Source organism: Budorcas taxicolor, chromosome 2 (assembly GCF_023091745.1).
Source record: "Budorcas taxicolor isolate Tak-1 chromosome 2, Takin1.1, whole genome shotgun sequence".
Taxonomy (NCBI): Eukaryota; Metazoa; Chordata; class Mammalia; order Artiodactyla; family Bovidae; genus Budorcas; species Budorcas taxicolor.
Genome location: NC_068911.1, coordinates 156,605,717 through 156,631,579, shown reverse-complemented (window position 1 = coordinate 156,631,579; position 25,863 = coordinate 156,605,717).

Sequence of the window (25,863 nt, the reverse complement as noted above, 5' to 3'; positions counted from 1 at the left end):
CTACGATCCCACAAAGTGTGCAGCGTGGCCAAAGAAAAAATAATAATAATATGTTTATTGCAATAAAAAAAGGAAAATAAAAAGATAATACTAAAAAAGTATTTAAAATTGTTTATTTTTAAAGAATATTTTAGTGCAACCATGCAGAGACACCACTGTTAAATTTATGCTGTATATCTTCCCAGTATTTTTGCCTTTTTTTTTTAATGCATGTGTACATATAGGACACATACTTATAGATCTATTGTTAATGGGTGCCTACCTTCTTGCCCCACCTGATGTATTGTGGAGAGTTTGCCCCATGCCCAAAGGTTGTGCCCCCTATTAGCCTCATCAGCTGCTGTAGAGTCAAAGTGGATGCTAGCTCTGTGCCCATGCACTGGGACTGTCAGCCTCCAACTCTGTGAAGGTAGGTAAGGCCACGTGACTTGCTTCAGCCCATGACGTGCAGTCATGAGCATTTAATTGCAGGTAAGAGGCTTAACCACCAGTTTCTTTGGGATACCAAGCCATCCCACGAAACCCAACGTGCCCTCGATCTGCAGTGGGTGTTACTAAATCTTCTGTTGTTTTAGTCTGCTGAGGTAAGGGTTTTCAGTTCAGTTGCTCAGTCGTGTCTGGCTCTTTGCGACCCCATGGACTGCAGCACGCCAGGCTTCCTTGTGCATCACCAACTCCCAGAGCTTGCTCAAACTCATGTCCATCGAGTCAGTGATACCATCCAACCATCTCATTCTCTGTCGTCCCCTTCTTCCACCTTCAGTCTTTCCCAGCATCAGGGTCTTTCCCAATGAGTCAGTTCTTCCCATCAGGTGACCAAAGTATTGGGGTTTCAGCTTCAGCATCAGTCCTTCCAGTGAATATTCAGGACCGATTGCCTTTAGAATTGACTGGTTTGCTCTGCTTGCAGTCCAAGGAACTCTCAAGATTGTCTACTCCAACACCACAGATATTTAGCTGCAGCATAATCTAGCCTGGATAACTATTCCATTATTCCATTATGTGATTAAACCATCCTTTATTTCACTGATCCCATTAGTTGAAGTTAGGTTATACATTTTTAGAATATTTAAATTTTCAATTTAAACATTTTAAAATACTAAGTTCAGTTCAGTTCAGTCGCTCAGTTGTGTCCGACTCTTTGCGACTCCATGAACTGCAGCACGCCAGGCCTCCCTGTCCACCAACTCCTGGAGTTCACTCAGATTCACGTCCATCGAGTCCGTGATGCCATCCAGCCATCACATCCTCAGTCGTCCTCTTCTCCTCCTGCCCCCAATCCCTCCCAGTGTCAGAGACTTCCAATGAGTCAACTCTTCTCATGAGGTGGCCAGAGTACTGGAGTTTCAGCTTTAGCATCATTCCTTCCAAAGAAATCCCAGGATTGATCTCCTTCAGAATAGACTGGTTGGATCTCCTTGCAGTCCAAGGGACTCTCAAGAGTCTTCAACACCACAGTTCAAAAGCATCAATTCTTCGGCACTCAGCCTTCTTCACAGTCCAACTCTCACATCCATACATGACCACAGGAAAAACCATAGCCTTGACTAGACTGACCTTAGTCGGCAAAGTAATGTCTCTGCTTTTGAATATGCTATCTAGGTTGGTCATAACTTTTCTTCCAAGGAGTAAGCGTCTTTTAATTTCACGGAGCCCAAAAAAATAAAGTCTGACACTGTTTCCCCATCTATTTCCCATGAAGTGATGGGACCGGATGCCATGATCTTCATTTTCTGAATGTTGAGCTTTAAGCCAACTTTTTCACTCTCCTCTTTTACTTTCATCAAGAGGCTTTTTAGTTCCTCTTCACTAAACTCGGCATGCTTATATATTCATATTTGCTCATTTTTCCAATTACTTTCTTAGGATGCATTCTTAGAAGGAGGAATTGCTAGGTCAAAGAATATCTGTTCTAAGTTTTTACTCTTAACTGCAAATATCCTCATACCATTGCCAATACTTGAATTGGTTCCTTTGCACAGGTGATAAACAGGCATAGCTTAGTGTCTTATCCATGAAATTCCAGTTTATTAATGTTTGAGTTTCTGTGGGACAGTCTAGATAGAATCCCAGTCACCCCAGGAAGGCCGCTCAGTGGACAGGATGCAGAGGAAGAAAGGTTGGTGGGTGACCTTGCTGCTGTCACGACGGCCTGATGTGCGTGTCTCCAAGGTTGCTGGAGGGTGAGCTGGTCTCTCTTTACTCGGAAAGTGGAAGCAGACCAACCAGTTCTTGTGTCCTGCCTTCCCTTTCAGGTGTTACCTGGCTTCCTTGTAAAAACATTCTCTGGAGGAGAGTGTAGGTACTTGAGATATAGCTTCCTTTCCCATCCACCAGTCTTTAGTTCCTAAGTTTCCTTGACGGCAGTATAATTAGATCTCTTTCTATATCCTTTCACCGCACATACAGACCATCCGTTAGGAAGCTTGTCCCGTATTGATACATACGATTTCCCATAAAAGTTGAGACCATGAGTCCTATCATTTGTAGCATAGAGATGGAGCCTGAGAGAAAATTTCCCGGGTCAAAGCCAAGTGGAAGAATGAAGAGTCAAGCGGCGGCCCATCTGACCTCAAACCCATGCTCCTCTTTCTAGTGCCCCATCTAGCTCTTTCTCTGAAGCACGTTTAAATCCTGAACTTGACATTCTGGAGAATGACAAAGTAATAGAAATGTTTTTATACCGTTAACAAGGGTCGTGTGGCATGTTTCCCTGAGATCGAGAGGGCCATTAGGACTTTATTCACCTCCCAGTCATGAATCAGCAGTGGCCCTAATAAGTGGCCTCTTTGGTGACATAATGCCAAAATTTCTTACAAGCCAGTCATTTCCCATATACTCTAAAGAACAGGGATCCTTAATCTATGCTTTATGATACTTAAGATACTCTGTTATTTTTACATCATTTCACAGTGGTTAAATTCCTTCTAGAAAGTAAATTTTATTTGTATCGCAAATAGATTAATGCATAATAAAGAATGTAGGCATGCCGCCAAATCAAAAGTTTGAAAGAACTTGGGAATCACTCTTCTAAAGTATGGCTGTTTAAGCCTATGACACTTGTAACATTTTTTAGATCTGCCCTCATAATGAGGATTATCATCTATTCCTGCAACATTTAAGAATGGCCAGTAGCCTATAGACTCTAGAAACAGTCAAACTCACCTAATAGAGTCTCATGTTACATTTACATGTTTCATGATTTTACTATTTCAGAATTCAGAGTGTCATTCCCTTATTAAATATGATAATTCTTTTGACAATATAATGGCAACCAAGTATTTCCGTAGCTGTAGGCTGTTCCCAGTTAACGCAGTGATACTAGAACTTGCATAATTTGTTGAATCACATAAAATCACACAATTTATTGAATTCAAGATAAGTCACAGAAAGGAAGATGATCTTCCAGCACTTGCAGGTTTATTTAAACTCTTTTTCTGTACCCACCACATACTTTAAATCATGACAGGAAAGTTGCCACGTGCATGGTGATGGCCTGCTAACGTGTGCACTGATTCCTGCCAGAGAGCCTCTGGAAGGCAGAGGCTAGCCTTTCTGTGTCGTCATTGCCCTTCATACCCGAGTTCCTTCCCATCCATTGAAAATGCCACATTAGGCTGAATGCGTTGGTTTTGTGTGCTCTTCCTTGAGCTGTTACCTAGAGTTAGAGGAACTAATTAGAGAGCAGCTTCTAAAATGAAGTAGAAACATCTGGTGGGCTTAACCCAGTGTGGCGTCAAAAGGGAACTTCCCAGTTGGCTTAGTGGTACAGAATCCATCTGCCAATGTGGGAGATGCAGGTTCGATCCCTGGGTCGGGAAGATCCCCAGGAGGAGGAAATGGCAACCCACTCCAGAGGAAAAAGCATATGGTCAAACAAATTTATTTCTGGATTTGCTTGCATAAAAATAATTTTTTGCTCAAGTGACTTGGGACTTTATTTCTACATTAATGTAATTTCCTGTTGTTTGTATTTTATTGACATTAAATTGTCTTTTGCTGCAGGAGTCTATCAGCTGTATCTGTCTAATGAGTCCCACGTTGCAAACGTGTGCTGAAATAACAGACAAGCTTGCAGACCCAAGCCTCAGTACAAGCCTAGTGGCTCTACCTTCAAAGTGCATATTCCCAGTACTGCCCCTTTTCACCATCCAGCTCCTATTACCATGGTTCAGTTCCCTGTCATCTGGATTGTGCCAGTGGCCTCCTATCCTATCCCCCAGCTCCTGCCCCTACCAGCCTTTTGTCAACATGCCTGTTAAAACACAACTCTGATCATGCCATTCTTGGACACAAAACCCTCAAAACTCCACCCCACCCATAGTAGGCACCCTAGTTGTAAATAGGCCAGTCATCACCTCCCTGACCTCTGTGCTGTCCTCGCTCACTCTGGTCTAGCCACACAGCTGTTGTGTTCATCTCTCTAACTGCTGTGGGGCAGAGAATTTGTGCAAACAGCATAGACCTCAGTGGGCAATCAATAATTAATGATGTGGGACTTCCCTGGTCCAGTGCTTACTTAAGACTGCTTCCACGTCAGGAAGCATGGGTTCCATCCCTGAGAACAAAGATTCATTGTGCAAGCCTTGTGCCACCACAGCCAAAAAAAATTCTAAACTAGCAATACTTTAAAAATAAATAAATACATGATGTTGCCTGTATGAGTACAGTTTGGATGCAGTACATAAATGACAAGGAACTTAGGTGAATTTTCTTAGGGAGTGAGTCGGTAGTGTGAAATTCCTGTTCCTCCACTACCATCATTCCTGCCCACCCTGTTCTACCTTCCAAGCTACTCAAACAGTTTCCAGAGGCCAGAAGGAGCAGTTAGAGAAAAGTGGGAAGATGTTACAGAGGCTAAGTACACAGGGGATATGAGACATTTCTAAAACATCAAACATTAGTTCCGGGTTTCTGATCATCATAAGACCTAATCAGATGTAACTTCACTCTGCAGCTTCATGCTTGAAGCTGTGTGTGATTTTAAAATATTTCTGCAAATGCTTAGACCTTCCTTCTGTTGAGCAGTGGGTCTTATGTACCCTCCTCTTCAATCTGGGCCAACCTTGGTGACTCACCAATAGAATGTGGCAGAAGTGACTCTGCAGTATCTGAGGCTAGATTAGAACATGCCCTGCAGCTTCCACCTGGTTTTTTGCGGGACACCAGGCACCTGAGACCAACAGGTGTTCTGGTCAGCCACCGAGCTTGAGCTCTTGCTGATGGCCAGCATTAACTGCCAGCCAAGTGCGTTTGCCTTCCTGGACGGCCAGCCCAGCTGAGCTCTCAGATGTCTGCAGATCCAGTTGCCAACTGCCATAGCAGGAGAAACACCCAGCTGAGGGCTGCCAAGATGAGCCCTTCCCGAAGTCCAGACCCACAAAACTGTCAACAAAATAAAATGCTTGTTTGAAGCTGCTAAGTTGTGGAGTGATTTATTTTATAGCAATAGAGTAACCTGAACAAGGAGCCATTAATTCCCCATCTGGGAACCAGAGGGCAGAGCAACCCCCATCACCAACCCTAGCAAGAAAAGTGGACCCAAGTCAATGTAGTATTGAGTTTTTTTGCATGAGTATTCTACAGGCCTATAGTTAATGGGTCATGATCCTCGTTATTTTTTTCTTCAGATTTCCTCCATTTTCCTACCCACCAAGCATCATCCGCCTATTTCCACTCCAAACTTTTCTTCAAGGTTTTTGTTTTGGCCACATTGAATTTGGTTTTGAATTAACACCCAGTCTGTACTAAGCATATTCAGATTTTATATGGGCCATATTTAAGAGTGCTCAATTTTCTCAGTGTTTTTGCCCATTATGAAAATGCAAGTTACGTACCAAGATTAGGGCATAGGGAGTTCTGAATTATGGAATTTCCAGTTTTCCAAGCACTGAAACATTGCTATGAGATGTGTATCATATATATTGTGTTTCTATTGACACAACACCATTCTTTGAAAAATGAATTTCTACCATGTATAGGTACTATTCTAGATCCTTGGGGCAAAACAAAAAAAGAACTAAACAAAGACTCTGCTCTTGTGGAGTCTACATTCTTGCAATGGGAGACAGACAATAAACCTAAAAGAGAGATGAATTATACAGCATACTTGGAAGGTGGGTTTCCCAGGTGTCTCACTGGTAAAGAATCAGCCTGTCGATACAGGAGAGGTGGGTTGGAGCTCTGAATTGGGAAGATCCCCTGAAGAAGGAAATGGCAAGGACAGAGGAGCCTGGCAGGCAACTGTCCGTGGGGTCTCAAAGAGTCAGACACGACTGAGCACACACCCATACGCGAACGTAATGGTGCTACAGAGAAAGGACAGAGCCGGTCGCTGCAAATGGAGTGTGCAGGTGAGGGGAAAGGGGCAATTTGTCAGAATGATCAGGGTGATATGTACTGAAAACATTCAAAGGAGATGTGGAAGATAGCTAAGTGGACATCAAAGATGGGGGTCCCAGGCAGGGAACACCGCTGGATCAGAGGTTCCTAGACAGGAGTGAGGTTGGTGTGTCAGGAAACAGCAAAGAGAGCAGAGTGGCTGCAGTGGTCTGAATGAAGGAGAGAGTTAGCAGAGATGGTGAGGGCTTCATGGGGGCTGGATCATGGAGGCCACTGCAAGGATGTTGGCTTTTGCTGAATGAGGTAGGAGCCATCTTAAGGTTTTGAGTATAGGAGCGATATGATCTGACTTATATTAGGGTCACCAGCCACTCTGCTGTTCTTCGCCTGTAGTGGCAAGAATGGGGAGTAATCTAGGCAAAAAGTGACAGTGGCTCAATCAGAAAAAGCTCCAAGGTTTGCCCTGAGCATTGGAAGGGGGAAGCTGACACATAGCTCAGAATTATGATCAGTTGTTGAGCTGGAGAGTAGATGCTGGGAGCCTTTATCTGAACCTCATACCACAAAAAACCCAGTGGATTTGGACCAGATGCTGAACTAATAATCCTTGTGCATTTTTGCTTGATTTCACACAACATTCATGAATGAGGATGAACCCTCATTTTACAGCAAAGGAAACTGAAGTTCCAAAAGGTTCAGAGACATTAAAAGTTCAGTGACCTTGCCCAACCTACTAAGAGGAGGAGCCAGAATTCAATTCCATTTCGACTCTACTGCCTGTTGATTCTGTGCACCCTGGTTGGGGCGAGGGGGAGCAGGGGGCTTTCCTCCACTAGGACCTTGTTGTTGTTGTTCAGTCGCTCAGTCGTGTCCAACTCTTTGTGACCCCATGGACTGCAGCACACCAGGTTTCCCTGTCCTTCACCATCTCCCGGAGCTTACTCAAACTCATGTCTACTGAGTTGGTGATGCCATCCAACCCCTTGTCCTCTGTTGTCCCCTTCTCCTGTCTTCAGTCTTTCCTAGCATCAGGGTCAGCATCAAGGTCTTTTTCTAGGACCTTAGTAGCTGGAATTTTCACTATTACTTTATCATAATATGTTGCTTAACTATGCAATTGTGTAGGACAAAATTATTGACTGAAAAGTATCACAGGGCTTCCCAGGTGATGCAGTGGTAAAGAAACTGCCTGCCAGTGCAGGAGATGTGGGTTGGATCTCTGGGTTGGGAAGATCCCCTAGGAGGAAATGGCAACCCACAGCAGTATTCTTGCCTGGAAAATCTCATGGACCTAGGAGCCTGTAGGAACTGTAGCACCTGTAGTCTGGCAGACTACAGCTCGCGGAGTCACAAAAGAGTCAGACACAAATTAGTGACAACAACAAAAAGTGTCACTGCCTTCTAAATCATTTTTCTAAACTGATATATTCTCCAGTATCCTTATACTTAAAAATTGACTTGATTTTCTCCATTCAACTTGAATGGCTTCTGTTCTTACTCTTTTATTATCTTGTATAGCTCGAAAACATTGCTGCCAAAGATTGTTGAAGTCAAGTTTCTTCGAGTCCTACCTATAGTTATCTAGTAATAAATACCTAGGTTTTCCAAGCATAGGAATATAAGTTACCTATAGTTTCTAGATCTTTGCTGTGCTGACTTTGGCACCATTTTATTTTTGACATCTGAATTCTCTATGATGCCAGATGATCTGTTAATTAGGAGTGCCTGAAAAACTACGTTTTTTCCTTACATCCTCATAGACTTCTATTCTATGGAGATATGCAATAGGAGGATATTGAAGAACAGTGGCAGGGCTGGCTGAGGAGTTACTGCTGCATAAATGCCCATGTCTGCTGGACTCTTGGGTTTCCCTGGTGGCTCAGACAGTAAAGAATCTTCCTGCAATGCGGGAAACCTGGGTTCGATCCTTGAGTTTGGAAGATCTAGAGGTGGGCATGACAACCTTCTTCAGTATTCTTGCCTGGAGAATCACCATGGACAAAGGAGACTGGCAAGCTGCAGTCCATGGGGTTGCAAACAGCTGGGCATGAATGAACAACTAAGAACAGCACAGCATGTACAAATACCTTCCTAGACTCTTAATAGGGTCACAGCCCCAAAAACCCACTATTTGGTGGGCATCTTTGTTCCCCAACCAGTGACTTTGGTTCTCCTTTACAGTTTTGCACACTGTGTTAAATTTATTCCCAAATTTCTTTTTTCTTTTCATTTTGTTGATTTGAAAGCTTCTCATTATATCCTCTAATTGGTAATGGTTATTGATTTTTTTTCTTATGAAATTATACCTAGCTTCTTGACTGATTTTTTTTAATTGAATGCTATTTTAAAAAATTTTGTGTTTCCACCTCTGTTCCCAAAAAAAACCTGTTAGTCTTCATAAAACCTGGACATCAGTGATATAAAATAACTTACTTGAAGAATTTTTCCTGCTACATTTCAACCCAGCTTGTAAAGGTAGATAAATGAAAATTAAGAAACATACGTTTCAATATAGTGTTCTCTCAAATCTTCATATTTAATTATGGTAAAAAAATGTCAAACTTTTAACCATTGTCTACAAATATTAAACAGATTATACTTACATGAATTTGAACCACTCAAAACTTACAAACATGTTTAACTGGAGTATAATTACAATGTTGTTTTAGTTTTTACTGTACAACAATGTTAATCAGCCTTATGTATACATATATCTCCTCTCTCTTGAGCTTCCCTCCCTCCTCCCCCATCCCACCCATCTAAGTGAGCTCCCTGCGCTATACAGCAGGTTCCACTAGCTATCTATTTTACACATGGTAGTGTGTATATGTAAATACTACTCTCTCAGTTCGTGCCTTCCTCTCCTTCCCACCCTATGTGGAGTCCGTTCCCTATGTCTGCATCTCTATTCCTGCCCTGCAAAATAGGTTCATCTGTACCATTTTTCTAGATTCCATATGTCAACTACAAATTGGCACCTACCAAGGAAGAGCAAAAGCAGAGACATTACTTTGCCGACTAAGGTCCGTCTAGTCAAGGCTATGGTTTTTCCTGTGGTCATGTATGGATGTGAGAGTTGGACTGTGAAGAAGGCTGAGCGCCAAAGAATTGATGCTTTTGAAGTGTGGTGTTGGAGAAGACTCTTGAGAGTCCCTTGGACTGCAAGGAGATCCAACCAGTCCATTCTGAAGGAGATCAGCCCTGGGATTTCTTTGGAAGGAATGGTTCTAAAGCTGAAACTCCAGTACTTTGGCCACCTCATGCGAAGAGTTGACTCATTGGAAAAGACTCTGATGGTGGGAGGGATTGGGGGCAGGAGGAGAAGGGGAGGTCAGAGGATGAGATGGCTGGATGGCATCACGGACTCGATGGATGTGAGTCTGAGTGAACTCTGGGAGTTGGTGATGGACAGAGAGGCCTGGCGTGCTGCGATTCATGGGGTCACAAAGAGTCGGACACGACTGAGCAACTGAACTGAACTGAACTGAACTGAACTGAAGGAAGAGCGTTTGCCTCTGAAGGGATGGAATCCTGTGCTGCTGTAGCTGCTGACCTTCAACACACGCAAAGGGCATTCAGGATGGGGAATGATGCACTCTGTGCTCCAGGAAAACTGGTGAAACAGGTCTTTAGATAGACATTTTCAGGAACTAATTTCATGATCCCAATCTTTTCATTTCCTCATATCTAGAAAAACACTGAATCCCTTCGTGATGACATCAGCTTCCTGTGACTAGTAGAATAAGATAAGTGCTTGATTTCGTGAACTCTCCCTTCACCGAAATCACATATATTGATCTTCCCCCACTATCTCTTTAGGGCAGTCTCTCAGCGCCATCTCCCAGGCTGCAGTTCTCATTTTGCCCCTGATAAGACTTAACATGCAATTCTCATGTTGGGCATCCTTTTCAGTCGACACGTATGCTTCAGGAAGGCAGACCCCTTCCAGGGCGCGAAAGTGGGCTCTTGTCTAACACTCGGAAATGAATTTTCCAAGGAGACATGTGCTGACAAAGCTAGAGATTTTATTGGGAAAGGGTACCAGGACGGAGAGCAGTAGGGTAAGGGAACCCAGGAGAGCTGCTCTGTGACATGGCTCTCAGTCTCGGGTTTTATGGTAATGGGATTAGTTTCCCAGTTGTCTTTAGCCAATCATTCTGACTCAGAGTCCTTCCTGGTGGTACACGCCTTGTTCAGCCAAGATGGCTGCCAGAGAGGAGGATTCTGGGAGGCGGTTGGACACGTGGTGTCACTTTTTGACCTTTCTTGAACTCTACCAGTTGGTGGTGGCTTATTAGTTCCGTATTCCTTATCAGGATCTCCTGTCGTAAAACAACTCATGCATATAGTTAACTATGGTGCCTGGCCAGGGTGGGCAGTTTCAGTCAGTATGCTTCCCCTAACACATATATGTGTTAATATATGATGTTTGTTTTTCTCTTTCTGACTTACTTCGCTCTGTATGACATACTCTAGGTTCACCATTCAAAACTTGAGCAACCTGTTGGGTAAAGGGTAGAGAGAAAACTCTATATATTTTTCAGATTGCCAAAAGGCAGTAGACAAAGACAGTTCCCCGCCCACCCCCCAATCTAAGGGTTTATGTGTTAAAATGTATTAATTAAAGATTGTGCACAATCAAGCACCTAATTGTGTTGAAAATGCAATTACACATTTAGGAGAATTCTCACTAGTTTCAAAGTTGTTTCTGTACTCCTATAATTATTTTAATTGTTCTTTAATCTCCTGATGTAAACTATTTATCTGTGTCCTAATGAATTCAGTGAAAGCTTCTAATGAAATGCAGAGTGTTGAATATTTCCACCTATTGCCTAAGCCTCAAAACTAAGTCATGGCAGGATTCAGAGGGGCATTTACATCTCAGAAAATAAGATACCATAGAATTTATTTCAGTGTTTGTGCTCAGTGTCTAGAAATCAAGTATCCAAAATGACATAAAAGGAAGTGTGTGTATTTTGAGTAAGTCTTAAAGCTTTGTTCCCTTTTTTAATTTTTCCCAGCATCACAGAGTTCAGGGTTAATTCAATGGAAAAAAATGTCCAATATATTATTCTATATACCTCTGGTGAAATGAAAGAATATTGGGTTATTACTTAGAGCCAACTGGTGCTTTCAACAAAGTCAAATTAAAAAGTAGAGCATTGAAGAACCCGTTTTTCAAAGAGGGTAAATATTGATTTATGTGTTTATTTATTTATTCATTTATTCAAATATCTTCTTCACATATATAGTTTCTGGCATCGTTTTAGGAAAACACTAGGAATATAGCAATGGATTTTATATCACACAATGACAGAATGAGAGAAATCATTAGCTGACGTTTTGGTTGTCCAGGGACTATTGATAATCTATCTGGATCTTAATTAAAATTACAGGGTCTTTGAGTGATACACAGAGTTTAACAAGAAGGAAAAGTCCATCTTCCAGGGAAGCTTCCATTAATTGGAGATGACTCCTTAGTTAGTATTAATACAGGAACACTGAATAGGATATGAAGATGGTTAGCAAAGGACTACTTAGATTGGTTAGTAAAAGAGCCCTACAGGATAAAAATATAGGTCTATATCTAGATATACAACTTTAATAAAGTCATTCTCTGGAAAAAAAGAGAAAACTGAGTAGGAAGTTGTGCAGAAGCTACTGCATACTAAGGATTTTTAAAACATGCATCAGTTCAGTTCAGTCACTCAGTCATGTCCAACAGTTTGGGACTCCATGGACTGCAGCATGTCGGGCCTCCCTGTCCATCACCAACTCCTGGAGCTTGCTCAAACTCACGCCCATCAAATAGGTGATGCCATCCAACCATCTCATCCTCTGCCATCCCCTTCTGTCTTCAATCTTGCGCAGCATCAGAGTCTTTTCCAATGAGTCAGCTCTTCACATCAGGTGGCCAAAGTATTGGAGTTTCAGCTTAAGCATCAGTCCTTCCAGTAAATATTCAGGACTGATTTCCTTTAGGATGGACTGGTTGGATCTCCTTGCTGTCCAAGAGACTCTTAAGAGCCTTCTCCCACACCACAATTCAAAAGCATGCATTCTTCAGTGCTCAGTTTTCTTTATGGTCCAACTCTCACATTCATACATGACTACTGGAAAAACCATAGCTTTGGCTAGACTACCTTTGTTGGCAAAATATTGTCTCTGCTTTTAAATATGCTGTCTAGGTTGGTCATAGGTTTTCTTCCAAGGAGCAAGCGTCTTTTAATTTCATGGCTGCAGTCACCATCTACAGTGATTTTGAAGCCCAAGAAAATAAAGTCTGTCACTGTTTCCATTGTTTCCCCATCAATTTGCCATGAAGTGATGGAACCAGCAGATGGTGATTGCAGCCATGAAATCAAAAGACGCTTACTCCTTTGAAAGAAAGTTATGACCAATCTAGACAGCATACCAAAAAGCAGAGAGATTACTTTGTCAACAAAGGTCCATCTAGTCAAGGCTATGGTTTTTCCAGTGGTCGTGTATGGATGTGAAAGTTGGACTATAAAGAAAGCTGAGCGCCGAAGAATTGATGCTTTTGAACTGTGGTGTTGGAGAAGACTCTTGAGAGTCCCTTGGACTGCAAGGAGATCCAACCAGTCTATCCAAAGGAGTTCTGGGTGTTCATTGGAAGGACTGATGCTGAAGCTGACTTTGGCCACCTAATGCGAAAAGCTGACTCACTGGAAAAGACCCTGATGCTGGGAAAGACTGAGGGCAAGAGGAGAAAGGGACAACAGAGGATGAGATGTTTAAATGGCATCACAGGCTCAATGCATACGAGTTTGAGCAAACTCCAGGAAATAGTGAAAACAGGGAAGCCTGTAGTACTGCAGTCCATGGGGTCTCAAAGAGTCTGTCACAGCTTAATGACTGAGCAACCAGCTATGCTAAAATTAAAAAAAAAAAAAACAAACAGTAAAGTAGGCATAGGATTGAATTGCATTTTGTTTTTGAATCCAGTGCTTGTGTTTTAGCATGGATGTGTGGGGGTGTGTGTGCTCAGTCGTGTCCAACTCTTTGCAACCCAATGAACTGTAACCTGCTAGTTCCTCTGTCCATGGAATCTTCCAGGCTAGACTACTGTAGTGGGTTGCCATTCCAGGGGATCTTCCCAGCCCAGGGATCAAACCCACATCTCTTGTGACTCATGCATTGGCAAGGAGATTCTTTACCACTGCGCCACCTTGGAAGACCTTTCAGTATGAGAACATTAGTCACTCAGTGGTGTCTGATTCTTTGCAACCTCATGGACTGTAGCCCACCAGGCTGTGGGGCTGGCCCAATTCTGACAACACATAACATTTCAGAACTCTGTGTTTTGTTATTTGTTGCTTTATTTGTTATTTGTTGCTTTTTTGTTGTTATTATTGCATGTGTGATTTTCTCTGTTGAATTTCTGGCAGTTCTTTAAAAATTTGAGTTTTCCTGGTGGTCCAGAGATGAGGACTCAGTATTTTCCTAGCAATGGCCCTGAGTTCGCTCCCTGGTCAAGGAACTAAGATCACAAAATCTGAGTGGTGTGGCCAAAAAAAAAAAAAAAAAATTCGAATCAGAACTTAACTAATTTCTCTATTGAAAACATATTTACTAGCTTGCGATTATTTATTTTATTTCTTTAGTTGTGCTGAGTCTTCGTTGAGGTTCAGGGGCTTAGTTGTCCAGCAGCATGAGGGATCTTAGTTCCAAGAAAGAAAGTGAAAGAAAGTGAAGTCACTCAGTCATGTCCGACTCTTTGTGACCCGATGGACTGTAGCCAACCAGGCTCCTCAATCCATGGAATTTTCCAGGCAAGAGTACTGGAGTGGGTCACCATTTCCTTCTCCAGGGGATCTTCCCAACCCAGGGATCGAACCCGGGTCTCCTGCACTACAGGCAGACTCTTTACTGTCTGAGACCAGGGATCAAACCCATGTCCCCTGCATTGGAAGGCAGATTCTCAGCCACTGTGCCACCAGGAAAGTCCCAGCACATGATTTTAAATTGTATTCATTTGAAACCCTGTCTGGATATATAGTTACATGTTTACACCACCTACTTTTTTTTTTTTTTTACCACCACACTGCTCCTTTATCTTCCAAATGGCCTGGCATTACTGCTTCTCTTGTGTGAGGTCCAGTTTTTGTTCGCCTGTTGTCCAGAGGAGATAGAGGAGGAAAATAATGGAAGAGGAAGGGTAGTGGTGCTTATTTTTTTTTAATCTTGGTGCTAAATTCTTCATTTGGGTTTTTTCATTTAACCCTTTTCAGAACTCTTTGTGGTAGGAACTATTTTTATTCCTATTTTGCAAATAAAGAAATGGTCCTTAAATACTGTTTTGTTTTGTTTTCCTACCCAAACGTTGATTCTGGCATCCTAGAGGAAGCCCAGGGGAAGTGCTAATAAGCACCTTCAAAGAGAGCATGGGGTAGAAAAAGCATGGACTTTGGTCCCAGACTTATCTGGGATTGAATTCCAGCACTGCTGTTCACTGGCTAGGTTAACCCTGGCAAGTTATGCAAACATCCTGGCCATTCATTGCTTTCATTACCTGTAGAATCAGTACAATAATATTGTATATGTAAAAGCATAAAGTTTTTGAAATAGCTAGCCTAGCATTCGTACTAGATACTAGTTTCTCTCTCCTCTTTCCCATCACTAGAAGTGATGGAGTTAAAGTGGAGCCTGAACCTGCTTTAGGGAGGCTGATGGGGGATAGAGGGGTATGTGAGACACATTCCCTGAGGCAAGGCTCACTTTAGGGTGGAGAGTTAAGGTGTGTGGCCTGATGGCATCCTGAATTCCTGGTTCACAGCCTAAAAAGAACATCGGGTGCTTTAACAAAATGCCTATAATGGGCAGGGCACGCAGGTGTTCCTTAGCCCAGGCCCAGGGGTACTTGTTATCAGTTAAAGAAAAATAAACATAAATCTGAGTGAGCAAGGCTGGGAATTATGGGTGAGGCTGCCTCTCCAAAGGTAGCCACGAGTTTTCTGTAGTCATGAAGGGAAAACACCTTACATGGGCCGGAAATTGACCTGCTGGCCAAGAAGCCCATAGAGGCCAGAAAGGAAAGGAAGGGGCTGGGAGAATCTGGAATCTAGGAACACTGCTCAGTGGGATCTTGAATCTTGAAGTGAGTTATGCATTTTGATTCAAACATTCACTCAACATTGATTCACTCAACATGTATTCATTAATGCAGCTCTGCAGCCACTCTGCAGAGCTGTGGGGGTTCAGAGTATTGGGGGGTGACCAAGACCATGGGTTGTGGAGCTGACTGCCTGGACTTGAGGTTCGCTTAGGAGCTGTGTGGTCTCAAACTGGTTATTTAACCTCTGGCTTAAGAGTTCTTTACCCATGTGGTGGGGACAGTAATTGCCTGCAGAGGCTCTTGTAGGGAAGGTGAAATGAGTTAAAATATGCAAAATGTTCTGAACATTGCCTGCCACATTCAATGCCTAGTAAACTTGAACTTTTCTGATGCACCAGCCTGGGCCAGAAGATTAGAAATTCGAAGAATAATAATGTATCTCAGAGGACTGCAAAACACTCAGAAGCCCCTCGTGCCCAGCAGATGGAATCTGGGAGTCCTTATCCAGGGAGAGAGGGTGTCAAGCAGGTCCTCCACCCAGTTCCCAGCCCTGCTTGATGAGACGGTGTTTGAAGAGTCCAATGTGCTTCCCATGGTTTCATGTCTGAGTCTTGCTTCCCTGGCTCCCGACTGGCCTTCTGTACTCAGGTCTTCTTTTTTGGGAACAGGGACCACAGTGTTCCCAAACACTGACAGCCAAGCTCGGGGAGTGCCAAATATTTGGACACGTTGCAGTGGGGACTCTTTCAGGCCTGGGAATTTGGGTGGAAGTTTTGAAAGTTATGAGTTGAACACAGCAAAGAAGAGCCTACAAGAGCACCGAATCCAATCGCCTAGCTCCTTCTTGACCCTGAGGCCGGGTGAAGCTCAGTGACTTAACCACCTAAGGCAAAGGCAAGACTAGAACCCAGATCTCCAGTCGTCATCACAGGCTCCTGAAAGTTTAGAGTTGAAATGGCCGCTGGATAGTACATGGACCAAATGTGCTATGTTTACCAATGGTAACACCACGTCTCATCAAGGCTGAAAGACAGCTCATTACTGACCCAACTTCTTTTTTTTTCCCTGCAGATCCATTTATTTTATTAATGTTTTTTATTGTAAAAGTCACATAATATAATACATACTATTTTAACCGTATTTACTATGCATTTCAGTGGCACGAAGTACATTCACATTGTTGTGAAACTCTCACCATCATCTATCTCCTGAACTTTTCACTTTCTGAACTGAAATTCTGTTCTCATTAAACACTGACTCCTCGCTTCCCACCCCATCCCCAGCCCTTGGCATCTACTAATGTTCTTTCTGACTCTATGAATTTGACTATTCTAGGTACCATCTATGGGCTTCCCAGGTGGCTCTGATAGTAAAGAATCTGCCTGCCAATACAGGATGTAAGAGGTGCGGCTTCAATCCCTGGGTTGGGAAAATCCCCTGGAGGAGAGCATGGCAATCCACTCCAGTATTCTTGCATGGAGAATCCCATAGATAGAGTAGCCTGACAGGCCACAGTCCAGAGGGTCACAAAGAGTTGGACATGACTGAAACAACTTAGAACGTATGCCAATGCAGGAGATGTAAGAGACACAGGTTTGATCCCTGGGTTGGGAAGTTCCCCTGGAAGAAGGCATGTCAGTCCATCCAGTATTCTTGCCTAGAGAATCCCATGGACAGAGGAGCCTGGTGGGCTATAGTCCATAGGGTTGCAAAGTGTCAGATACAACTGAAGCAACTTGGCAGGCATGCATGCAGGTAACTTATGTAAGTGGACTCAAACAGTACTTGTCTGCACCTAATTGGAATGCATTTTTAAGGCTAACTTCCTATTTCTTAGTGACACTGAATCTGAGCTGACTTTCTTGTTTATTAAGTTGTATTTGGAAATGTGGCAACTAATTACAGAAAAAAAATAAACTTCTTAAGAATGGCTCTGGTGCATAAAGGACATTTTTACACTTAACTCCTATAATTTTCTTTTTTTAAATGTGAAATGTCACTTATTTTTATTAATAAATAAATGGACTCTTTTCTCATATAGGTTATCACAGAATATTAGGTAGAGTTGCCTGGACTAGACAGTAGGCCCCCATCAGCCATCTGTCATATATAGTAGTGAAATTGTGTTCATTCCAAGCTCCTGATTTATTCTTTCTGTTTCTAATCAGGGGAAAACCAGGTTCATGCCAGTAGCTATTACTCAAAGTGAACACACGGGGTCTCTCCTGTCATATTTTGGCTGAAATCAGCTCACTCTTTTGGTCTTCTTTGAAAGCTATGCTAACACCTAACTCTCCTAAGACTGTTAGAATCTAGTCTTTAAATCCAGCAGAGACAGAAAAGATTCTTTATTCCTCTGAGAGCTTCATTTTACCAAAAATCAGTTCAGTTCAGTTCATTTAAATTGCTCAGTCGTGTCCGACTCTTTGCGACGCCATGAATAGCAGCACGCCAGGCCTCCCTGTCCATCACCAACTCCCAGAGTTCACCCAAACTCACGCCCATTGAGTTGGTGATGCCATCTAGCCATCTTATCCTCTGTCATCCCCTTCTCTTCCTGCCCCCAGTCCCTCCCAGCATCAGAGTCTTTTCCAATGAGTCAACTCTTCACATGAGATGGCCAAAGTATTGGAGTTTCAGCTTCAGCAACAGTCCTTCCAATGAACACCCAGGACTGATCTCCTTTAGGTTGGACTGGTTGGATCTCCTTGCAGTCCAAGGGACTCTCGAGAGTCTTCTCCAACACCACAGTTCAAAAGCATCAATTCTTCAGTGCTCAGCTTTCTTCACAGTCCAACTCTCACATCCATACATGACCACTGGAAAAACCATAGCCTTGACTAGACAGACCTTTGTTGGCAAAGTAATGTCTCTGCGTTTTAATATGCTGTCTAGGTTGGTCATAACTTTCCTTCCAAGGAGTAAACAAGCTCTGAGCTAATATGCATACTCCTCTTTTTGCCCAGAAATGTAGTTTAATGCAAGAGAACTATGTGGGCAAATGTTCAGTGATTACATATGGGAGTGATGGTAAATGTGGAAAACTCCCTATTCCAAGAAAAGTGATTTCCTGTGTTGCTTATGGGGGGCTCAGATAAGCAAATAACTCCACTGCTAAGGGCTGAGACAGGTGACACAATCAATAAAAGAATTCAGAGAGGGGAGACAGGAGTAGGGGACAAACATTCTATTCATGAATTTGTTAGTCATTGGAACTAATGAGGTGCCATTTTGTTTTAAATTTTTAAAAATTTTTGGTTGCCCTCTGCGGCAGGTAGGGTCTTAGTTCACCGACCAGAAATCGAACCCTGTCCCCTGCATTGGAAGCACGGAGTCTTAATCACTGGACTGCGGGGAGAAGTCTCTCCATTTGTCTCTTGTTGCTGTTCAGTTGCCAAGCCATGTCTGATTCTTTGCGACCCCATGGACTGCAGCATGCCTGGCCTCCCTGTGCCCCACCATCTCCCGGAGTTTGCTCAAGTTCATATCCATTGCACTGATGATGCCATCCAACCATCTCATCCTCTGTTGCCCTCTTCTCCTTCTGCCTTCAATCTTTCCCAGCATCAGGGTCTTTTCCAATGAGCTGACTCTTTACATCAGGTGGCCAAAGTATTGGAGTTTCAGCTTCAGTATCAGTCCTTCCAATGAGTATTCAGGGTCAATTTCTGTTAAGATTGACTGTTTTCATCTCCTTGCTTTCTGGGGGACTCTCAAGAGTCTTCTCCAGACCACAGCTCTAAAGTATCAATTCTTTGGCATTCTGCCTTCTTTATAGTCCAACTGTCTCAACCACATGTGACTGGAAAGACCATAACCTAAACTATACGCACTTGGTCAGCAAAGTGATCTCTTTGCTTTTTAACACATTGCCCAGGTTTGTCATAGCTTTCCTTCTGGCTGCAATCACCATCTGAAGTGATTTTAGAGCCCAAGAAGAGGGAAACTGTCACTGCTTCCACATTTTCCCTTTCAATAGAAAGCCATGAAGTGATGGGATTGAATGCCCATGATCTTAGCTTTTTTAACATTTAGTTTTAAGCTGGCATTTTTCACTCTCCTCCTTCACCTTTATCGATAGGTTCTTTAATTGCTGTTTGCTTTCTGCCATTAGAGTGGTATCATCTGCATATCTGAGGTTGTTGATATTTCTCCTGGTAATCTTGATTCCAGCTTGTAACTCATCCAGCCCAGCATTTCTCATGATGTGCTCTGCATATAAATTAAATAAACAGGGTGTCAGTAAACAGCCTTGTTGTACTCCTTTCTCAGTTCTGAACCAGTCAGTTGTTCCATACAAGGTTCTAACTATTGTTTCTTGACCCGCATACAGGTTGCTCAGGAGACAGGTAACATAGTCTGTTATCCCCATCTGTTTAAGAGTTTTCCGGTTTGTTATGATCCACACAGTCCAGCTCTTGGCCCGGGCACCCCTGACTAGGTCCCAGACCAACTGTTGCTTGCCCAAGGGCACCACAAACATGCTCATGAACGTCATGTTCAACTGCCAGCAAGCCAGATCGTGCCCCATTAGAGGCAGTACCTGCCTCCCCGCTTCGTGGGGTACACCATACAGCCAGACTCTATGCCCATCACCCCGGTGCCCCGTTCCTGGATGGGGTGCAGATGGGCTACTAGCAGATCCAGGCTCCTTTCCCTCACACTAACAGCAAACAGAAGATGTACCCAGTGGTGCCCGTTTAACACAGAGTGTGACCAGGGGCCTGGACCAGAAAGAGGCAATCGGGAGCTACGGGGTTGGGAAGGATTCAAGCCTGGAAGCCTGTACTCGTCGGTGTTGTTTATGGCACGGTTCTGTCGGATGGCTTCATTTTCACCCAAACTGTATGAAAACATCTTTCTCCAAATGAGTGTTTCTAGATATGTTTAGGGCTTCTCTGGTAACTCAGCTGGTAAAGAATCTGCCTGCAATGCAGGAGATACCGGTTTATTCCTGGGTTGGGAAGCTCCCCTGGAGAAGGGATAGGCTACCCTCTCCAGTATTCTTGGACTTTCCTGGTGGCTCAGATGATAAAGAATCTGCCTGCAATGTGGAAGACCTGGGTTCGATCCCTGGGTTGGGAAGATCCCCTGGAGGAAGGCAAGCCAACCCACTCTAGTATTCTTGCCTGGAGAATCCCCATGGACAGAGGAGCCTGGCGGGCTACAGTCCATGGGGCCACGAAGAGTTGGACACTACTGAGTGACTAAGCACACCACAACACACAAGTCAAAGGCTTTAGCATAGTCAATGAAATAGAGGTAGATGCTTTGCTGGAATTCCCTTGTTTCTCTATGATCCAGCGTGTTGGCAATTTGATCTCTGGTTCCTCTGTGTTTTCCAAACCTAGATTGGATTTCTGGAAGTTCTTGGTTCACATAGTGCTGTAGCCTAGAATGCAGAGTTTTGAGCATGACCTTAGGAGCATGGGAGATGAATGCGATTGTCCGGTGGTTTGAACATTCTTTAAATACTGCCCTTCTTGCGAATTGAGGTGAGGACTGACTTTTTCCAGTCCTGTGGCCACTGCTGGGTTTTCCAAATTTGCTCACCTATTGAGTGTAGCACTTTGATAGGGTCATCTTTTAGGATTTTATATAGCTCTGCTGGAATTCCATTGTCTCCACTAGCTTTATTGATAGCAGTGCTTCCTAAGGCCCATTTTGTTTAGAAAGGTAAAAGAAGTAAGGTTTTTAAAAAATAAAATTCTAGCTCTACTAGAGTCCTTAATGCCTGCCTCACTTGGGACCAAGATATTCTCCAACTGATTTTGGACACACGCAGCAGCAAATGTCAGTGAGCAGTAGCAGGGAGCATGATCTTAGTTTCCAGAGCCGGAATCCTAAACCATTAGACCACAGAGTCCAGCAGCTAGGGCCTGGATCCCTAGTCCATGCCTGCCTTGTCAAGAAAGAATTCAGGTGAGGAGGCAGAAGGTAAGGAGAAAAGGAAGAAGTATATTGGTAAAGTACATGCAGAAAGACCCACAGGCAAACTGAGAGAGAGAGTCACGCCTTTGGGAAGTTTAAATCTTTTATATTGTTCTGTCGCTAAATCATGTCCAACTCTGTGCAACCCCAAGGATTGAAACTCGCCAGGCTCCTCTGTCCTCCATTATCTCCCAGAGTTCGCTCAAATGCATGTCCATTGAGTTGGTGAGGCTATCTAACCATCTCATCCTTTGCAACCCCTTCTCTTTTTGCCTTCAGTCTTTCTCAGTATCAGGTTATTTTCCAATGAGTCAGCTCTTTGCATCAGGTGGTCAAAATATTAGAGCTTCAATTTCAGCAACAGTCCCTCCGATGAATACTCAGAGTTGATTTCTTTTAGGATGGACTGGTTTGATCTCCTTGCAGTCCAAGGGACTCTCAAGAGTTTTCTCCAACACCACAGTTTAAAAGCATCAATCCTTTGGCACTCAGCCTTCTTTATTTTCCAACTCTCACACCCGTACATGATCACTGGAAAACCATAGCTACATGGACCTTTGTTGGCAAAGTTTCTGCCTTTTAATATGCTGCCTAGGTTTGTCATAACTTTCCTTCCAAGAAGCAAGCATCTTTTAATTTCATGGCTGCAGTATATGGGGACAGTTTCTTGGGTCTTTGTCTTCCTTTAGGCCAATCATCTTGTTTTGTCCCCCTCTGTCTAATTTGTCTTAAGATCTTCTCCTGAGCAGAGCACTCACTCCTCAGCCAAGATGGATCTTGACAGGAAGGCTTCTGGGAGGAGCAAGCCTGGCATTATTCTGACTGTTGACCCCAAAGAGCCTTTCTAGCATGCGTAGTGTTTCCCTTGCCCCAAGAAGTGGGGGAAGGGAGAGTGGCAATCCCTTAATCCCTTACTCAAACAGGGTTTCACCCCTCTTTGTTCTTGCCTTGCCTGTTATCTTAAGGTGTTTACAAGAGACAAAGACTGTCTACCCTGTTTCTGTTGTCATTTCCATTTTGAGATGCAAACAGGAGTGCCGCGGCCAGCACAAGCAAGAGTTGCACCTGCACAGGGAGAGAACGGAGCGTCCCCGCTAAGAAAAATAAGAGATAGAGACAAAAGATGGGGTTGAGAGGATCAGACCACAAATGGCTGATGCCTTTCTTTATTAGGCTACAATATTTATAGGATAAAATACGTGACTTAAGACATGCACAGGATTATTTTTTAACCTCAGGATACAATCACCAGACCCTTACCATTGTGTACAGAGCACTATAAGATTATCTATCTTACATGTTGCAGAAACAAGACATCTTGGGGCTTTAAGGGCTATAAAAATTCTTGAGGGTGGCGGGACAGGGAGCTTAGGAACGTGCCTAAGGCTCTGCATATCTGCTGAGCAGCTCCCAAGACTTAACCCTTTACGGGCGGTCCCCCGCACAGGAGGCTGATGATAAACACCTTACCTGGAGCCCTCCTATCTCCCCTCTCAGGAAAAGCAAACAGGAGACTAGCTGTAAATATTCAGCCTGAAGCTCAGGTCTCAGTGTCCCATGAGACGCCAACAGGAGGCCAGTTGTAAAAGTGGAACCTGGCGGATCTCCTGCGCCACAAATGCTCTGCCCCGTGGTGTGCTCCAGCTCCACCTGCCTTCCTTCAGTCCCTCCAAGCACGCACCTGTTCTCTCCCTTCTCCTTTAGCTGGCAGGTCCCCTTTCAGCCCTCAGGTTAAATGTCTCTTCATCAGAGAGTCTCTCCCTTTATTCCCCTTCTAAGTAGATTCCCCATTACAGTGTTGTCTCTGATTTTATCCATCAGAGAACTTATCACAATTTCCAGTGACAGTGTTTTTGCTGGTATACTGGTTACTTTCCATTCTCCACTAGATTATGATACACTGGGATGCTGCATCATCCAATGGGGCTTATGCACCAAACTCAGTGCCTGGCACATAGTAGGGACAAAATACAGAATAGTGAAATTGGGCTTAGCAAAGAAAGGAATGGTGGCGTGTTGATGTGGTGCTTGTGAATAAGGAAGTGACTCTGGGGTCTTCACAAGCTGTGAGGTCTCTAATCATTTATGTTAGAAAGTGAGGGGTAGCTTCTGCCTTGCCTTTGGAGTGCTCTTGGGGAGAGCTTCCTATTAGGGAGCGTTCCAGACAGAAGTGAACTGAAAAATAATTGCCTTTGTGTGTGGATGCCAGGACAGAGGGCAAACTCAGAACTCCAAATTCTCTACTGGTCTTGGGGGACAGAAAGTCTGAGTGAGATCTTTGTTTTTGCCTAAGAAAAAAATCACAAATTTTACTATCAACAAGAACTGTTATTATTATTATTTTTTAATTTATTGGCTGCACTGCACAGCCTGTGGGATCTTAGCTTCTTGAACAAGGATCAAACCTGCTCTGCCTGCACTGGCAGCATGAAGTATTAGCCATTGGATGCTCAGTCATGTCTGACTCTTTGTGACCCCATGGACTTGTAGCCTGCTGGGCTCCTCTGTCCGTGAGGATTCTCCAGGATTGCCATGCCCACCTCCAGGAGATTTTCCCAACCTAGGGATGGAACTCAGGTCTCACGCATTGCAGGAGGATTTTTTACCATCTGAGCCACCAGGGAAGCCCAGGGAAGTCCCCAAAACAGTTAATTTTTTTGAAGCACCCTGATGCTGGGAAAGATTGAGGGCAGGAGGAGAAGGGGACGACAGAGGATGAGATGGTTGGATGGCATCACTGACTCAATGAACATGGGTTTGGGTAGACTCCAGCAGTTGGTGATGGACAGGGAGGCCTGGCATGCTGCGGTCCCTGGGGTTGCAAAGAGTCAGACACGACTGAGTGACTGAAATGAACTGAACTGAACTGAATTATGTACCAGGGGCTTCCCAGGTGGCTCAGTGGTAAAGAATTACCTGTCAATGCAGAAGACACAGGAGACTTGGGTTCAGTCCCTGGGACAGGAAGATCCCCTGGAGGAGGAAATGGCAATCCCACTCCAGTATTCTCTACCGTCTGAACCACCAGGGAAGCAGTCAGTCCTAAAGGAAATCAACCCTGAATATTCATTGGAAAGACTGCTGCTAAAGCTGAAGCACCAATACTTTGGCCACCTGATGTGATGAGCCAACTCTCTGGAAAAGACCGTGATTCTGGGAAAGAGGGCAGGAGGAGAAGAGGGCAACAGAGGGTGAGATGGTTAGATAACATCACTGACTGAATGGACATGAATTTGAGCAATTTCTTGGAGAGAGTGAAGGACAGGGAAGCCTGGTGTGCTGTAGTTCGTGGGGTCGCAAAGAGTCACAATTTAGTGACTGAACAACAACTAGTATTCTTGCCTGGAAAATTCCATGGACAGGTGAACCTGAGGTGCCAAAGTTCATGGGGTCCCTGAGAGTCGGACATGACTTAGTGATTGAAACAGCACCAACTATGTACCAGGCACCACACTAGATATTTTTTCAGATATGATTATTGTGCTTCATGGTCACAGCAAAACTGAACTGTATGTTGATGTTATATCTCCATTTACAGATGAGGAAACCCAGGCACAGAGAAGCTAGGTAATCAGTTCAAGGTGGCAGAGCTAGCGAGTGGTGAGACCAGGACTGAAATCAAAGCCTGTTCTAGAATCTGAGCCCTCACTCTAAGCCCTGGAACAGGGATCCTGAGTCTGCGTTTCTCTAGGCAGGGGGGAATTAGCATGGGCTCTCCTCACTTCTTCTGTGCCACCAAAATTTGGAGTTCAGTGGCTCTAGTGAGTGGGGCCAGAGTTCTCACAGCTTCCCACTGCAGGACCTTTCTCGTGGGTTTGAGTTCACCCTGCCCATCCTTGGGACTCTGACCCATGTCTAAGGTGGTGGCTGCATACCTCAGGCTGAAGAAGGGTATGAACAACGTGTGCAGGACTGGGAGGCCTCTTCAGAATTGTGGTTGATGGCTTCCCCAATGGTCCAGCGGTTAAGACTCTGAGTTTTCAACACAAGGGGTGCAGGTTCGACCCCTGGTTGGGGAACTAAGATCCCACGTGCCATGTGGCGTGGCAAAACAAAACACAGAATTGTCCTCTAACACAGTGGAAGGTTTGGAGTTGGGAATGAAGGGGACAAGACTAAAGGAAGGCTCAACTCTGGATAAAACACGTGCTGGGGGCTGAAAGATCACCTTAGTGGAAAGATGATGGACTTAGAAGCCACAGTTACCCAAATCTGAAGCGTGGATCTATCTGCACTTTATCACTGAGGTGATGTTAACAATTTTTCATCATTCTGAGCCTCAGTTTCCTCATGTACAAAGGAGAGATAACAACATACACAATATCTGGAGCAATCTCAGTACTTTTCAAATTGTGTGACCAGTGTGGAAACAAAATGAAACAAGTGTGACCAGAGGGGAAATGAGTAGCCAAAGCGGAAAAGCATGTGGTTTAAGAAAATAGATAAAGAAGGGACTGAGCCTGTGTAGAAAACCTCACCACTGAATGAATTCCGGCTAGTTGTTTGCTTCACCC